Source organism: Aegilops tauschii, chromosome 4, assembly GCF_002575655.3.
Source record: "Aegilops tauschii subsp. strangulata cultivar AL8/78 chromosome 4, Aet v6.0, whole genome shotgun sequence".
Taxonomy (NCBI): domain Eukaryota; kingdom Viridiplantae; phylum Streptophyta; class Magnoliopsida; order Poales; family Poaceae; genus Aegilops; species Aegilops tauschii.
Genome location: NC_053038.3, coordinates 110,587,735 through 110,604,101, shown reverse-complemented (window position 1 = coordinate 110,604,101; position 16,367 = coordinate 110,587,735). Strand labels below are relative to the sequence as shown.

At 48.5% G+C, this 16,367-nt stretch overlaps 1 long non-coding RNA gene across 1 annotated transcript; it reads left to right on the top strand.

Annotated features, from left to right (window-relative positions):
* Positions 1 to 11,267: 11,267 nt before the first annotated feature.
* Positions 11,268 to 15,396, top strand: LOC141021220 (uncharacterized). The gene is made up of 3 exons (XR_012181505.1): positions 11,268 to 12,983; positions 13,783 to 13,873; positions 15,129 to 15,396. It is a non-coding gene; the product is annotated as an uncharacterized lncRNA (long non-coding RNA).
* The last annotated feature ends 971 nt before the right edge of the window (positions 15,397 to 16,367 follow it).

Genomic DNA, 16,367 nt, shown 5'->3' with positions numbered 1-16,367 from the left:
ACAAGATACCAACTATCCTATGCAACCTTGAGAAGATATATCCTCCAGCCTTCTTTGATGTGATGGTGCATTTGGCTGTTCATCTACCTGATGAGGCACTACTTAGAGGTCCAGTACAGTATGGCTGGATGTACCCTATTGAAAGGCGGCTAGGCACTTTCAAGGGCTATGTTAGGAACAGAGCTAGACCCGAGGGTTCCATTGCAGAGGGCTACATTGCTACAGAAGCATTGACATTCTGCTCAAAATACATTGAAACAGCTGATCAGCTTAGCAAAGAGGTGAGTGAAGACAATCCCGGGCTCAATGTTTTCGATTATTCTGTTCGAGTTACAGGGAAGAGTCGACAAGAGGACAAACCTAAAGATTTGGACAAAATGGTTTGGTATGTGTTGAATAACTGTCCTGAGATACTACCTTATATCAAGTAAGTGCAGTACTGCAGCTTATACATCGTAATCTACTAAACTTGCAGCACATTCTTATATATTTAGATGTTTGACGCGATCACTTGTTGTGCAACATCTACAAAGAGGAATTACTGCCGCAAAATCCAAGAAACATTGACAAACTAGTTATGGCAGGATTTGCGAAATGGTTCAAGAACCATGTAAGTTTTTGAAGTGCACTGTCAGTTTTTTTAATATATTGAGTACATAAGATGATCAACTTGTCTATTTTCTAACCATAGGTTAAGAAGATGCGGGAGGATGGGCAGGCAGTTGATGATGCCCTTTACTCACTAGCAATGGGTCCTGATACTCGGGTAAGACATTTTGAATCTTGCGTTGTTGGAGATGTGCGCTACGACACCCTTGCACGGGACGAAAGCAGGAAGACACAAAACAGTGCCATCATGAGCACGGATACGTATGACAAAGAGACAACTGAAATGTATGCTAACATAACAGACATTGTTCAGTTGCAGTATATCTCCAGTTTCGAGGATCATCGGTGTGTGGTTCTGTTGTGCTGTCTTTGCTATAACCTGTTTTCCAGGATCGCAAAACCCAGAGCTGATGATTATTTCAAATCCATCAATGTCAAGGCGGCGTACCAGACCAACGAGCCTTTTATTTTGGCAAATCAAGCAACATAGATATTTTTCTTGGAAGACACATTTGCACGTAGGGATGAGTGGAGAGTATTGCAAAGGTTTGAGCAGAGGAATTCGTTTAATGAAGTTGCACAACAAGATGATGCTTACACTGCTCGTGATGTACAAGATAACACGGATGTTCCTAATATCTTTGAGAACCATCACGTCAATGACGCCGGCGAAAAGATTGCCTGTCGTGCTGTGGACATACAAGAGTTGATCAAGAAGAAGCCAACATTCGAGGACGTTGAGGACGAAGAAGAAGATGACACCGTGGGGAATTACGATTCAGACTGATACACATGGTGAAGATGTTGACGCTGCTGCTGCGGATGATGATTACATTGCTTTTGTCGTATTTGCCTGTCAGAAGACGTTTTTTATCTACTATGTGAAATTGTGTTTGCTATGACAACTGAAACCTGATGAACATGTTGTTTAGTATTTTGCTGTGAGAACATCACTTGTTATGTATGCTGATTTGTGTTTGGTGATTGTATGACAACTAAAACATGATGACATTGTTGTTTAGTTGTACTCATATTTGGCTGTGAAACTTGAATTTGATGACATAGTTTGCTGTTGGACTGCAATTTTCTCGATGTCTTCGAATGAGAACAAAGCTGACCCGACAGGGCCTCTGCTATTTATTTATTTATATGAGCAAAAGGGGATACCCCCTGATTTCCGTTAATAGAAATCATTAGATGTTCACAACACTATGCCCAGCCTGCTACACAGGTTTCATTCATTACTAGTTTCAGCAAAGTGTTCATGTCGTAGCCACTGAATACATCACGAGTGCTACATACACTGCAAATAAAGAGACAATCATCCTACAGAGCACATCGTTTTTGCCCATTATCTTCACAAGCTCTTTCATCTCCTCATTGCTGTCAAGGCCGTTCAACAGCTGTTGCTTGGCCATGATCAGAGGAACTGCATCTTTAACCTTCTGCTTTGCATCTTCCTCTTCTGCCGTTCCTTTAGTTACTTGTCCAACACCCCAACCTGCTGGTATTGGGATATCTCGGCTAACCAAATAATCAGCGTAGTCGCATTCCCCCACATCAGCAACTTCCCAGAAATACAAATCACATGAATCTTCCCTTTTCTGCACGAATCAAATTGGAAGATCATCAACCAAACTATTAAAAAAATCAGCAACTGAAAGCAGCAGAACAACACTTAAACATATTATTATCCCATGATTCGGGCATTTGTAGAAGACTCGGCCAGGGTTGCGGATTGTGGTTGAGACGCGACGGATGACTCTGCGTGATTTGCAGCAGTGGCACCACACCAACGGCAGCGGGTTGCGATGAGCAATCGGCTGCGGTGCGCGTGCCGGCGGGGGTGTGATGAGGCCCACGGGCGATGGTATGGGTGGCGACTTGGCGCATATCTGGTTGTTCCCTGCTGAAGAGCAGGTGGACGAGCAGCCAGCGGACATGGTTGCTGCGGCCAGAGCTTCTGATGCTAGGCAGAGTAAGTAGAGAAGAGGAGAAGCGAACATTGGATATGTCAGTTTCATTACTTGCAGAGTAGCATAGCACCATATATAGTCATAGTCTAGGTTTGGATTTGAACCAGCTACAGGAGCACGTCTTTCTTTTTTCTAAAACATGGCAACGTCTCTTTACTGGTACACTAGCTTGTTCTGTACGCCTTCCCAAGTCTTTGATTTTCTTTCCCTTTTTTGCGAGGAAGGAAGGAGGACAAAATTGAGAGTTCCTGGTACTCGAACCCAAGACCTCTCGGTTGAAAACCAAGGGTGCTAGTCACTTATGTGGCGATCGTTCCCTGTGAGGAGGACGGCAGACGAACGCATTTTCCTCGCAGTTTTCTTCCTATATATAAAAAAGTATGCTACTTGGTGTCCGCTTAGTCAACAAACGATTGTGCCAACCTTGACCGTTGGATTGACATTCAACGTCTGTCGCGTTTCTTCAGTCTCTTGTTCCTCGAGCCGCCAAAGCCAAACCAGTGCCGGCGGGACCGCCTGCTCCCGCCTCCCACGACTGGCTGTGATCTTCCCCGGCTCCTATTCGTTCCCGTCCGAGGCCTCACCATCGTCCTCCGCCTTGGTTCGCTCACCGCGGCGCCGCCCTCCGGTGTTGTCAACATGGTCAACAACCGAGAGGAATAAGGAGATGACTGTACATGGTGAGGATGACAGTAGGGACCCAGCAACGTGCGCAGTAATTTTGTTTTTTCGGGACGGAGAAGGGTATCAACTGGGTTGTGCGGGACCCGTGGCCCGTCTAGCCCAGGCTTTTATTTCATATGTTTAGCACATGACCAGCCCAGTTTGTTTTTTTCCTTTCTGAAAATGGCTAGCCAGCTATTTTGTTTTTTTGCAGAATAACCAACGTAGGCCTACTTGCTTTTCTATGCCCTGCTGGGCCGAAAATCTTTCAAGACGAGGAGGCATGCATTTTGCCCAGAAAATGGGCTATAAGTAATAAGAAATGTGCTATAAGTAATAATAAATGGGCTGTAAAATGAAAAAATACAGCAAACAGGCAATTAGTTCCAAAATACTGTTTTCTTTCGGATTTTGATATTTTAAATTTCATTGTTTTTGTGCGGGTAAAATTTCATGAATTTAAATTAAGGTATATTTAGATTTAAAATTAATTTGAATCTGGCTAGAAATTTCGGGTTGTATGCTGTTTGGGACAGATTTGGAGGCTGACTTGTGGGTCTACTAGGTTGACGTGTACTTTGGCTTTGTCAACTTAGCCCAGAAACGATTCTAGCAGCAGTGACCGTTGGATGTTAATCCAACGGCCGTGCTACTTCTTCAATATCTGATCTTCTTGCTCCAGCCGCCCAAACCAGCTCCGGTGGGACTGCCTGCTCCCGCCTCCTGTGGCCGGCTGTGCTGCCGCAGAGGCCGCACCGCCCCACCCTACTTCATTGCTGGCCAGGCCATTCCTCTACTCACCCACACCTCCTGTTATTTTCCGGCGACGGCAGCCGGACCAGTAAACCCTCGTTTCCCCACCGCGTGGGCAACCATTGCCGAGTCTTCCCCGGCTCCGTGTCGTTCCCTTCCTAGGCCTCGCCGTCGTCCACCGCCATGGTGCTCTCGGCGCGGCCTGGTCAACATGGTCAACGAACGACATCCATTGGCCGTGGACTGTACGTGCAAAATAATGATTCCTCCACCTGATAGCTGGGACCCACCGGAAGGGCCTCTGTATTTCGCGAAAAAATGTTCCCCCCGCTGACATGTCGGACCCACCAGCTATATCTTCGCACGCAAGGAAGTGCCTCCTTATTACGCACAAAAAAATGAATACCCCCCTGCTAGCTGGGACCCACCATAGTGGGAGGATGACTTATGGGCCAACTAAGTTGACGGGGACGGAGGGCTTTGTCAACTTAGTCAATATGAACGATTCTAGCTCCAGTGACCGTACGATGTCCATCCAACGGCCGTAGTGCTTCTTCAACGTCTGGTCTTCTTGCTCCAGCCGCCCAAAGCAGCACCGGTCGTGCCGCATGCTCCTGCCTCCCGTGGCCGGCTGTGCTTCTGCGGAGGCCTCACCGCCCCCTACTGTTCCCACCGCTGGCCAGGCCCTGCGGCGACGGCAGCCTCACACCGCAGCCGAACCAGTGAACCCTCGTACTCCTCTCCGCGCGGGCTTCCACTGCCGCGTCTTCCCCGGCTCCGCGTCGTCCCCTTCCTAGGCCTCGCCGTCGTCCACCGCCGTGGTGCTCTCGGCGCGGCCTGGTCAACGTGGTCAAGGAACGACTTCCATCGGACGTGGACTGTACGTGGAGAGGCTGACAGCTGGGTCCACGGCCGCAGCAAGGAAGTGCCTCCTTATTACGCGGAAAATAATGATTCCTCCACCTGACAGCTGGGACCCACCGGACGAGCCACTGTATTTCACGGAAAAACATTTCCCCCGGACTGCTGGGACCCACCAGCTTCATCTTCGCACGCAAGGAAGTGCGTCCGGGCAAAAAAATGATTCGCCCCACTGACTGTTGGGACCCACCAGCTACACCTTCGCACGCAAGGAAGTGCGTCCGGGCAAAAAAAAATGATTCGCCCCCTGACTGCTAGGACCCACCGGCTACATCTTCGCACGCAAGGAAGTGTGTCCGGGCAAAAAAAAAAGATTCGCCCCCTGACTGCTGGGACCCACCAGCTACATCTTCGCAGGCAAGGAAGTGCCTGATAGTCGGGACCCACCTGGTCGAAGCGTACGTAGCATTGTCATTCTGGTCGCGAACGTGTACGTACATACTGGTCGATGTAGAGGCGCACACGTGTCGTAGTAGAGGCGCGCACGTAGCATGTACACGTACGTACAACGGCCAGGGTGCAAGAAAGAAAATACGGCCACGTATGTGTACATACGGGCGGGGTCTCGAACGCCTACTCGCGCATACGTACGGCCAGGGCTCGTGTACATGGCTGGGTCGGAACGGAGAAACAGTGTTGTCGTCGTGTTCATGGGGAGGCAACGGAATGCGTCGTGTTCATGGGGAGGCAACGAAATGCGTCGTGTTCATGGGGAGGCAACGAAATGCGTCGTGTTCATGGGGAGGCAACGGAATGCGTCATGTTCATCGGGAGGCAACAGAACGCGTGGGAGCCAACCGGCTGGGTCGGAGCGGAATGCGTGGTCGTGTTCATCGGGAGGGCTTGGACGGAACAGGCGATGGAAACGAGGCCTGGCGTACCGCAAAACGGAGGAAACAGTCCTCCTACATTCGGAACGGGGTCCTGTTGACCGGGAGGGGTGTGGCGTACTGCAAAACGGAGGAAACGGACCTCCTACGGTCGAAACGGGGGTCCTGTTGATCGGGAGGGGTGTGGCCTACCGCAAAACGGACGAAACGGACCTCCTACGGTCGAAACGTGTCACGCCCAATATGCGATACTATCCTAAAGACACTCGAAGGTCCCACCAAGGATAGAACCGCATATTGACACGCTTTTGCAAGGTGGATATCATTACATCAACATTACATAATATATGGGGATATATACAAGAGGCATACCGTGCCACATGAATACAACAACATCATACATAAGAGCAACATCCGACTACGGATGAAACACAAACAGAAGCTCAAACGACATCCACCCTGCTAGCCCAAGTTACCGACCCGGAACCTAACCCAAGATCGACGAAGAAGAAGAAGAAATCCAACACGAATAAACATCGCTCTCGCGTCATGATCATCGCATAACCTGTACCTGCAACTGTTTGTTGTAGTAATCTGTGAGCCACGAGGACTCAGCAATCCCATTACCATGGGTATCAAGACTAGCAAAGCTTAATGGGCAAGGAAGGGGTAAAGTGGTGAGGTTGCAGCAGCGACTAAGCATGTATGGTGGCTAACATACGCAAATAAGAGCGAGAAGAGAAGCAACGGAACAGTCTTGAAGCTAGCAATGATCAAGAAGTGATCATGAACTCCTACTTACGTCAAACATAACTCAGAAACCGTGTTCACTTCCCGGACTCCGCCGAAAAGAGACCATCACGGTTACACACGCGGTTGATGCGTTTTAATTAAGTCAACTGTCAAGTTCTCTACAACCGGCCATTAACAAATTCCCATCTGCCACATAACCATGGGCACGGCTTTCGAAAGATAATACCCTGCAGGGGTGTCCCAACTTAGCCCATTATAAGCTCTCATGGTCAATGAAGGATATTCCTTCTCCCGGGAAGACCCGATCAGTCTCGGAATCCCGGTTTGCAAGACATTTCGACAATGGTAAAACAAGACCAGCAAAGCCGCCCGAATGTGCCGACAAATCCTGATAGGAGCTGCACATATCTCGTTATCAGGGCACACCGGATGAACACTACCTACAACTAAAACCAGACCTTAAGTTTCCCCGAGGTGGCGCTGCAAGTGGCTCTAGTTCGGACCAACACTCAGAGGAGCACTGGCCCGGGGGGGGGGGGTTAAAATAAAGATGACCCTCGGGAGCACGACTCCCAAGGGAAAAAGGCTTAGGTAGGCAAATGGTAAAACCAAGGTTGGGCCTTGCTGGAGGAGTTTTATTCAAAGCGAACTGTCAAGGGGTTCCCATAACACCCAACCGCGTAAGGAACGCAAAATCAAGGAACATAACACCGGTATGACGAAAACTAGGGCGGCAAGAGTGGAACAAAACGCCAGGCATAAGGCCGAGCCTTCCACCCTTTACCAAGTATATAGATGCAATAATTAAATAAGAGATATTGTGATATCCCAACAAAGTTCATGATATCCATTTTCCAACATGGAACAAACTTCTTCATCTTCACCTGCAACTAGCAACGCTATAAGAGGGGCTGAGCAAAAGTGGTAACATAGCCAAACAACGATTTGCTAGGAAGGGCGACAAAGGTTAGAGGTTCATGGCAATTTGGGAGGCTTGAAGAGCAAGTGATAGGTAGCGCAGCATAGCGATAGAACGAAGCAACTAGCATATCAATGATAGTAGAGAGATCCAAGGTGACGGTCATCTTTCCTGAAATCCCGCTAGGAAGAAGAACGAGTCCATGAAGAAGATGAAGCCACGAAGACGAACCAAGCGTAGACGAACGAATCCTCATGATCGCAACGAAACGGGAACTATCGAGAAGAAGCACACAACAAGGTAAACACACAACACATAAACAAGACATGATGCACAACCAAGCCGGATGCATGACAAAGCTACATGAAGCTACTCATGGCAAGAGATGATGCATACAAGAACAACACATCAAAGCAAGTTTAAATGAGGCCGGAAACAACATATGACAACTCCGGTAAGTCCTCATATGCAGATTTAGAAATTGGTCCAGATCTGAATAAAACTCATGTTCAAGTTGTTAAACAGCAAGTTAAGATGCACCAAGATGATCTATACGAAATTCTAGTCAAGTTACATATAAAGTTCATTTAGTTCGGAGCTACGCCCTAGAAGATATCATCAAAACAAGATAAACATGGCATTGATGAAAAATGCATTCAAACATCAAGCAAACACTCTCAAAACATTGATGCAACATGATAATGTGAAACTACATGCAATTCTAAGCAAGTTTCATATAAAGCACACTCAAAACGGAGCAACGGTGCAACACATACACTCCAAACAAGATATAACAACAATCTGTCCAAAACAGCAACTAGGCATATTGCAAGCATCATGAAAATATGCTACAACACCCCCAACATGAAAACAAAAGGTATGGATGTGATATACAAGTAAAGAGTTAGAAAACATGAACACTGAGCTATCCCCAAAAACCAAAAGAACATGCTCAAAAGGACATGGCAAGATAGCAAATAATAACAGATTCACAGACTTAACACAATTTCACTGGACATGGAAGAAATAACATCAGGTTGCAATGTTTAGAGCTATCAAACAACATGCTACAGGAACATATCATAGCAAAAAAAGGCATGTCATGAATCTACTAATTTCATAGAACACAAGCCCCTTACTGATCACGAGCCAAAATGGCACAGAAGATATGATGCAGCCCATGTAAACATAGCAAGTTTCATAAACATTTTCAGACTTGGCAGAAAAAATGAGCATGGCATAAACATAATTATGAAGGCATCTTTGCGAACTCAAATCACTCATCACAAAGCATTTCATGGCATGACAAGGTGACCAACAGTAAGAAGGCACATTTATGAAGCTAAACATGTCAATAGCGTAGTCATAGGGTGCAGGTATCACTAGCAAAATACATGGCAATACTGGACTTCATGTTAACAGGCTGACAGCAACATTATTTAGCAATTTGCGAGCAAGTTTGCAACAAGCTACTCTAGGCTATAAATGCAAACAAGGGCGTGGATGGATACATCATAACATGTATAACAAAACACCCTGATTGAACATCTTTAGATTATGCTTAGAACTCATGGTGACAGCAGGTTTACATGGCATCACAATGTTACAGCTACAAACTTAGCAGAAATGACTAAGTCACAGAAATCAGCAACATCATGGAGGCTACTTTGCATGCTTGTGTAAGTCACCACATATATCACAAAAATACAATACAAGCACCCCCTGTAAAGATGGCATGATTTAGTTCAAAACACATGTAGAGCTCATGCTCATAGGACGCATACACAAAATGCAATGAAAAAGACAATTCACCAAGTTCTGATAGCAGACAGCAGTTAACATCATATATCACTCTTGCACCGATGATTAGGGCATCAAGATGGACTCAAACAAGCATGTCACAGTGGAATGAAATGAAGATAATCTCACGATTAACATTTTGATATACTACACGCACAAAACGGAGCAGCACACATGAAGTTATGGCATGATAAACATAGGTACATAATGCAAAATTCTCAGGGACTCGGGCAAATTTCACCTCGTGAAAAGCGGGACGGGACGGAGCGGGACGAAGGGATCCGGGGGCGTGGGAGGTTGTTTGGTTGCCGGGGCTGGTGGATCTCATCCCGATCTGGGTCAACACCGGCTCCGGCGACCCTACGGCTTCGATGATCGCCGGAGAGGATGGAGGAGGGCGCGGGAGGTCGGGGACGACCGAGCGGCACAAGATCCGGCCGGATCCCACCAGATCCGGGCCGGAGGGGACCGGCGCGGGGCGGCGGAGCTGCGGCCGGCGAGGTCGAGAGGCGGCGCCGGCGAGGAAGGACGGCGGTGGAGCGGCGCACGGGACGGCGGGTGGCGGAGGAGGGCGGCGCCGGCGGGAGACGAGGCCCGGCGAGGTCGGCGCGGGGCGCGGGAGGCGCGCCGGCGGGGTCGGGCGGTAGCGCACAGGCGGCGGGGTACCAGGCAGCGGCGCGGGCAGCTCGGGCCCAGATCCGGCCCGGGTGGGTCTGCTGCGGGCCGCGCGGGCCGGCGGCGGTGGGCGGCGCGGGGCGACACATGGCGGCGCGTAGTTGGCTGCGGGAGGCGGCGAGGGCGACGTGGCGTCCCCGGATTGGTTTGGGCGATGTGGCTGCGGGCGGTGGACGTGTCCGGTGGCGGCGCGGACGTGTCCGGCGGCGTGAGGATGAAGAAGACTAGGGTTTGGACTATGAATTTCGGGGGAGAGGGCATATTTATAGGTAGAGGGAGCTAGAAGAGTCCAAATGAGGTGCGGTTTTCGCCCACACGATCGTGATCGAACGACCGAGAGCATGGAGGGGGGTTTTGCTGGGTTAGTGGGTGATGTGGAGGGGTGTTGGGCTGCAAGACAGAAGGGGCTTTCGGGCTACGCGGTTAACCGTTGGGGCATCAAACGACCTCCAAATGGAATGAAATTTGACGGGCGGCCTACCGGTGATATACCAAGGCCACACGGCAAATGTCGACCCATTCCGAGAATGTTTTTCTCCCGCTCACGAAACAAGGTCTGAGAGGGGCGACGGGTGCGGCGAGTGTGTCTGGACTCCGAACGGACAACGGAGAGAACCGGGGGAACCCGAACGGATGCAAGTTTTTGAAAAACATGCAGAAGAAATGCAGATGATGACATGGCAAAGTGCAACACGCAAGCACATGACATGGCAACAACGACGAATAACTGGAAGACACCTGGCGCATCGGATCCGTGGCGTTACAACACTCCTCCACTAACAAGAGATCTCGTCCCGAGATCTTAGGACCGAGACGGAAGGAAAAAGGGATGAGGTGAAATAAGAACAAAACAGTGAGGATGAACAAAGTCAAGAACACTCGAGTAGGAAAGAGGAATGTTGAATGAGACAAGAAGCAAAAGCTCAAGGAATAAAGCTGAATTTGAAACCACTCCGGTTAGGACAAGATAGAAAAGGAATAATAACGAAGGAATTTATGCAGCAATCCGGCTGAACAAGGAAAGAATAGAACATGAACTTGAGAAATGGACGATACTTGACTTGAGGAACAACACAAAACCTCCGGAAGACTTGAAAGAGTGGAATGAGAAGAATGGGGAAGAAGATGACAACTTCTACCATGAATGACATAGAGAGCATCCTTAGAAGGAAACATTGAACGGAGTTTTTGGAAATTCAACAACAAAAGAATAAGCTTGTTGTGGACTTATGGATAACATCTCAAAATTATGAGGTGGTAACCTACCACAAGCGGAAAACATTGAAAAGCTGAGAAGAACAAGGAAATGCAAGACTCCTGTAACGCCCCGAGACCGGCGCTCCAGAAGCCTTCAATGTTCTTCGTTGCCGTCGTGTGTTTATTTTTATTTGTTGCATTCATCATCGCATCATCCGCATTGCATCGGCACTCGTTGTCGTCATTGTTTTTAAAACTTGCATCCGCTCGTAGTTGCTGCGTCTCCCCTTGCTTTTGTTGTTCATTCCGAGACCAACCTTGTTATTCGTTTGCCCTCTTGCCAAAACCGGAGTCTCTCTGTATGGTGCATCGACCTCTTGCCGTGTCCGAAACTTCCCCGAACCCGAGCCGGACTATCGTTACCGTTGGGTCCGGATCATCCCCAAACATCTATAAAACATCATCGTTTTCTCCATTGGACTTCCTAAACTATTTTTTTCTCAGCCGTTCGATTTTAATCAGATGATCCAAAATACCCCTTTCTTTCCCTATATAAAGACCCCTAATCTAAATATGGACAAACCCTAACTTCTAGGGAGATGTCCCATCCATCCTCCTAGCCGCCGCCACTCTCTCCAAAACTCTCCCTCGGGATCCTCCCAGATCCCATCGACCAACCACCGCAGCCTCCTCCCTCTGCCTCGCGCGTCCGATCTAGAGGAGTGGAGTTCCTCCTCTGCTCGATCTCCCCTGTGACCAAATCCATCGATCCCCCCTCCAACCTCCTGCCCGAGCACCCAACCAGCAGCTCCTTCTCACCCCGTACCCGCTGCAGCCGCTCCATGACGGCTCGTCCCCGCGCAGCCCGTGAGGCACCGGCCTCCTCATCTCCTTGCTGCCTCGCGGGACCTCCTTCCCCTCGCCGAGCCTCCGAGCAGCAGCCGCCTCCCCGTGCGCGTCTCCTGCATCTTCGTCCTCCGCCGCAGCTCCGGCCACTCGCCGCCCCTGCGCATCAAGCCCCTGCGCCGTGCTCCTTCCCAAGCCGGAGCTCCTGCCTCGACCTCACCTCCACCTCGTCGCGCCGGCGACTCGTCACGCCGGACTCCTCCTGCAGCAGCTCCTCCCAAACCAGGCCGTGCCCCTGTTTCCTTCTCTCTCCCTCGAGTTCTTTCTCTTTGGTTCCTCAAGTTCCCTTTCTTCTCTCTGTTCCACAGGACACCATGGATGCAACAGCTCGACCCCGCCGCGGCCTCAAGTCCTCTGCTCCAGTCGTCATCGCCGGATCGCGCCACCACAGAGCCGCAGCCGAGCCCCATAGCGCCCGTTGTCAGTGACCCCGAGCGCGTCTGAGATGCCCTTCCTCCGCTGGCCTCCTTCGAGCGCCGCCCCTTCCTCCTCTACTCCAACCCACGCCTCCGGCGGCCTCCTCCTCGTCGTCGCCTAGGTGAGCAGCAGCTCCACCGGCGGCCACCTCTAGCATTCCCGTGCCGCGCCTCCTTCCCTTCCCTCTCCCTCACTCTCTCTGCCTGACGCTCCTGACCGATCGCTGCCGCCATCTTTAGTAGGTGTTCTCCCCGATCCCGGTGCCCCATCTTCGACCGAAGCCAGGGACGCCCAGCGTCGCTCGCCGCCGTCTGTCAAGCCTCTGCGCCGCCGCGCCAAGTCCCCTGCGTCGAGCCGCCGCATCCGCCGCTGCGGTCCCGCCGTGCCCGCGACCCCTGCTTCCTGTCGCCATGGCGCCGCTGCAGTTCTTCTGCAGTTAGATGCAGCAGCGCTGCATCGAGCGCACGCCCGCGCCGCCGCGTTGACTTCGTCGCCCTTCACCAGCTACCAGGCCCAGCGCCCGCTTCTGCCTTGGCCTCTCCACCGACCTGGGCTTGGCCCATGGTGAGAAACCCCCCCAGCGCCCCTTTGTTTTTCTTCTATTGGGCCTGCTCCAGTTTTAGATTCGGCCCAGTGTATTTTTTCCATGTCTGCGATTTGTCTATTTTTCCAGAGAATTACAGATTTACAGAAAAACCCCAAAACTTCATGCATTTAACAACCCCACAACTGTGCATCGGATTAAAATAATTTATATATGTAAAATGCTTAGAATTTTGTGTAGATTAATAATTTGCCACTTTCATCCCATGTTAAAATGTTTAAAATGCTGTTTATTTAATTTTGCATAAATGCCATGTTAAAATGATTTATTTCATAACTAAATAACCGTAACTCAGATGTTAATAAACTTCATATGTAAATGGGGTAGAAAAATGCATAGATTAACTTGGTGCATTTCATTTTGCTGTTTAACAACATTAAAATTGTGTTTAGGGCAGAACAGTACCAATTCCAAAATATGCATATGGGGATTTTCCAGAATTGTTGTTTGTCATTCCGGCCTCATTTAAATTGCCTAAAATGTGTAGTTTACTTATGTCTCACCTCTTGCCATGTTAATCAACATTTAACATTGTTGGGTACATAAACCAGAGAGAACTAAACAATTGTTGTGGTGTTTCGTCAATATGCAACTCGTTGCATATTGCGCTCCACTTAATTTGTAGTATTGTTTGTGCATTTTGCCATGCCATGCTCATTAAATCGGACATGCATCACACTTGATTGTGCATCATGCCATGTTTATGTGGTGGTTGTTTACTATGTCGTTTGTTTCTTTCCGGGTTGCTTCTCTCGTTAGCTTCGGTTACTTTCCGGAGTTGTGAGGATTCGTTCGACTACGTCCGTTTGTCTTCTTCATGGACTCGCTCTTCTTCCTTGCGGGATCTCAGGCAAGATGACCATACCCTCGAAATCACTTCTATCTTTGCTTGCTAGTTGTTCGCTCTATTGCTATGCCGCGTTATCTACCACTTGCTTATCAAGCCTCCCAAATTGCCATGAACCTCTAACCTTTGTCACCCTTCCTAGCAAACCGTTGTTTGGCTATGTTACCGCTTTTGCTCAGCCCTTCTTATAGCGTTGCTAGTTGCAGGTGAAGTTTAAGTTTGTTCCTTGTTGGAACATGGATTTTATGAACTCTGTTGGGATATCACAATATCTCTTATTTAATTTATGCATCTATATACTTGGTAAAGGGTGGAAGGCTCGGCCTTATGCCTGGTGTTTTGTTCCACTCTTGCCGCCCTAGTTTCCGTCATACCGGTGTTATGTTCCTTGATTTTGCGTTCCTTACGCGGTTGGGTGATTTATGGGACCCCCTTGACAGTTCGCTTTGAATAAAACTCCTCCAGCAAGGCCCAACCTTGGTTTTACCATTTGCTACCACCTATCCCCTTTTCCCTTGGGTTCTGCAGACTCAAGGGTCATCTTCATTTTAGACCCCCCCGGGCCAGTGCTCCTTCGAGTGTTGGTCCGAACCGAGCAGCCTGCGGGGCCACCTCGGGGAAACTCGAGGTCTGGTTTTACTCGTAGCTTGACTTATCCGGTGTGCCCTGAGAACGAGATATGTGCAGCTCCTATCGGGATTTGTCGGCACATCGGGCGGCTTTGCTGGTCTTGTTTTACCATTGTCGAAATGTCTTGTAAACTGGGATTCCGATACTGATCGGTTCCTCCCGGGAGAAGGAATATCCTTCGTTGACCGTGAGAGCTTATAATGGGCTAAGTTGGGACACCCCTGCAGGGTATAAACTTTCGAGAGCCGTGCCCGCGGTTATGTGGCAGATGGGAATTTGTTAATATCCGGTTGTAGAGAACTTGACACTTGACTTAATTAAAATACATCAACCGCGTGTCTAGCCATGATGGTCTCTTCTCGGCGGAGTCCGGGAAGTGAACACGGTTCTTGTGTTATGTTTGACGTAAGTAGGAGTTCAGGATCACTTCTTGATCATTACTAGTTGACGACCGTTCCGTTGCTTCTCTTTTCGCTCTTATTTACGTATGTTAGCCACCATATATGCTTAGTCGCTGCTGCAACCTCACCACCTCATTACCCCATCCTTTCCTTTAAGCTTAAATAGTCTTGATCTCGCGGGTGTGAGATTGCTGAGTCCTCGTGACTCACAGATACTTCCAAAACAGTTGCAGGTGCCGATGATACCAGTGCAGGTGACGCAACTGAGCTCAAGTGGGAGCTCGATGAAGATCTTGTTCGTTGTGTTGTTTCTTTTCATGTTGATCAGTAGTAGAGCCCAGTTGGGACGATCGGGGATCTAGCAGTTGGGTTGTCTTCTTTTATTTTGGTTCCGTAGTCGGACCTATGTGTGTATCTTCAATAATGTATGTTTTATTTATGTATTGTGTGAAGTGGCGATTGTAAGCCAACTCTTTATCCCATTCTTGTTCATTACATGGGATTGTGTGAAGATGACCCTTCTTGCAACAAAACCACAATGCGGTTATGCCTCTAAGTCGTGCCTCGACACGTGGGAGATATAGCCGCATCGTGGATGTTACAACTCCACTTCAGAAGAATATGGAGAATTAATTGCACTTTGAGAAGCAAGAAGAAGATACTTGAGCTACGCCTACAAGAATCTTGATGAACACTTGAAGAATGAATTAAATCATGATGAGCCACCGTGATGAACTCCGGTAACAAAAGAATGACGAGATAAAATTGAAGGATGAAAGGGATAAGATTAAATCCTTGCGATGATTTGGATGGAGGTTTGCGACAAAATCGGCGAGAAGCTTGGAACTCCAGAAAAGAAAAAATGAAAACACTTTGAACCAAGAATGTGATAAGATGAACAATCTCCGAAAAGAAGAGATAAAACCACTTGAAGAAAGAAGAATAACGATTACGTTATGCTTATCCTCCACCAATTAAATTGATGAGAAACAATGGATTTGCATACTACTTATTCTCGTTGGAAAGATTAAGGGGGGATATAGCGCAAAACTTAAGAAAGTCTTCGTGAACCACCGGTAGGGTTATAAAGAACGAATGAATTGATATGATAACAATAGAAAGAATCTTGAACGAGCCATCGTAGGAATATAAACGAATGACGAAAAGAGAATGAATCACCGGAAAAAATAGGAAAAGCACGAATATACTTGAGGGAATCAAGATGCAATTGAAAGAAGAGATCGCGAGCTGATTGAAGCATACTTGAACGAAGCACCGGAAGAATATGTAAACGAACGAAGGGGCACGAATATAGAATAATTGGAGAACGGATCTGAAAATTTAGGACGAAGAAATCTTCTGAAAAGATGGCCTTCAAATGATCGAGAGAGAAAACAGCTCCTGAAATACTCCGGATGGATGAAAAGAATTGCACGACTAGAAACAATTTGAGAGGATAACATGAA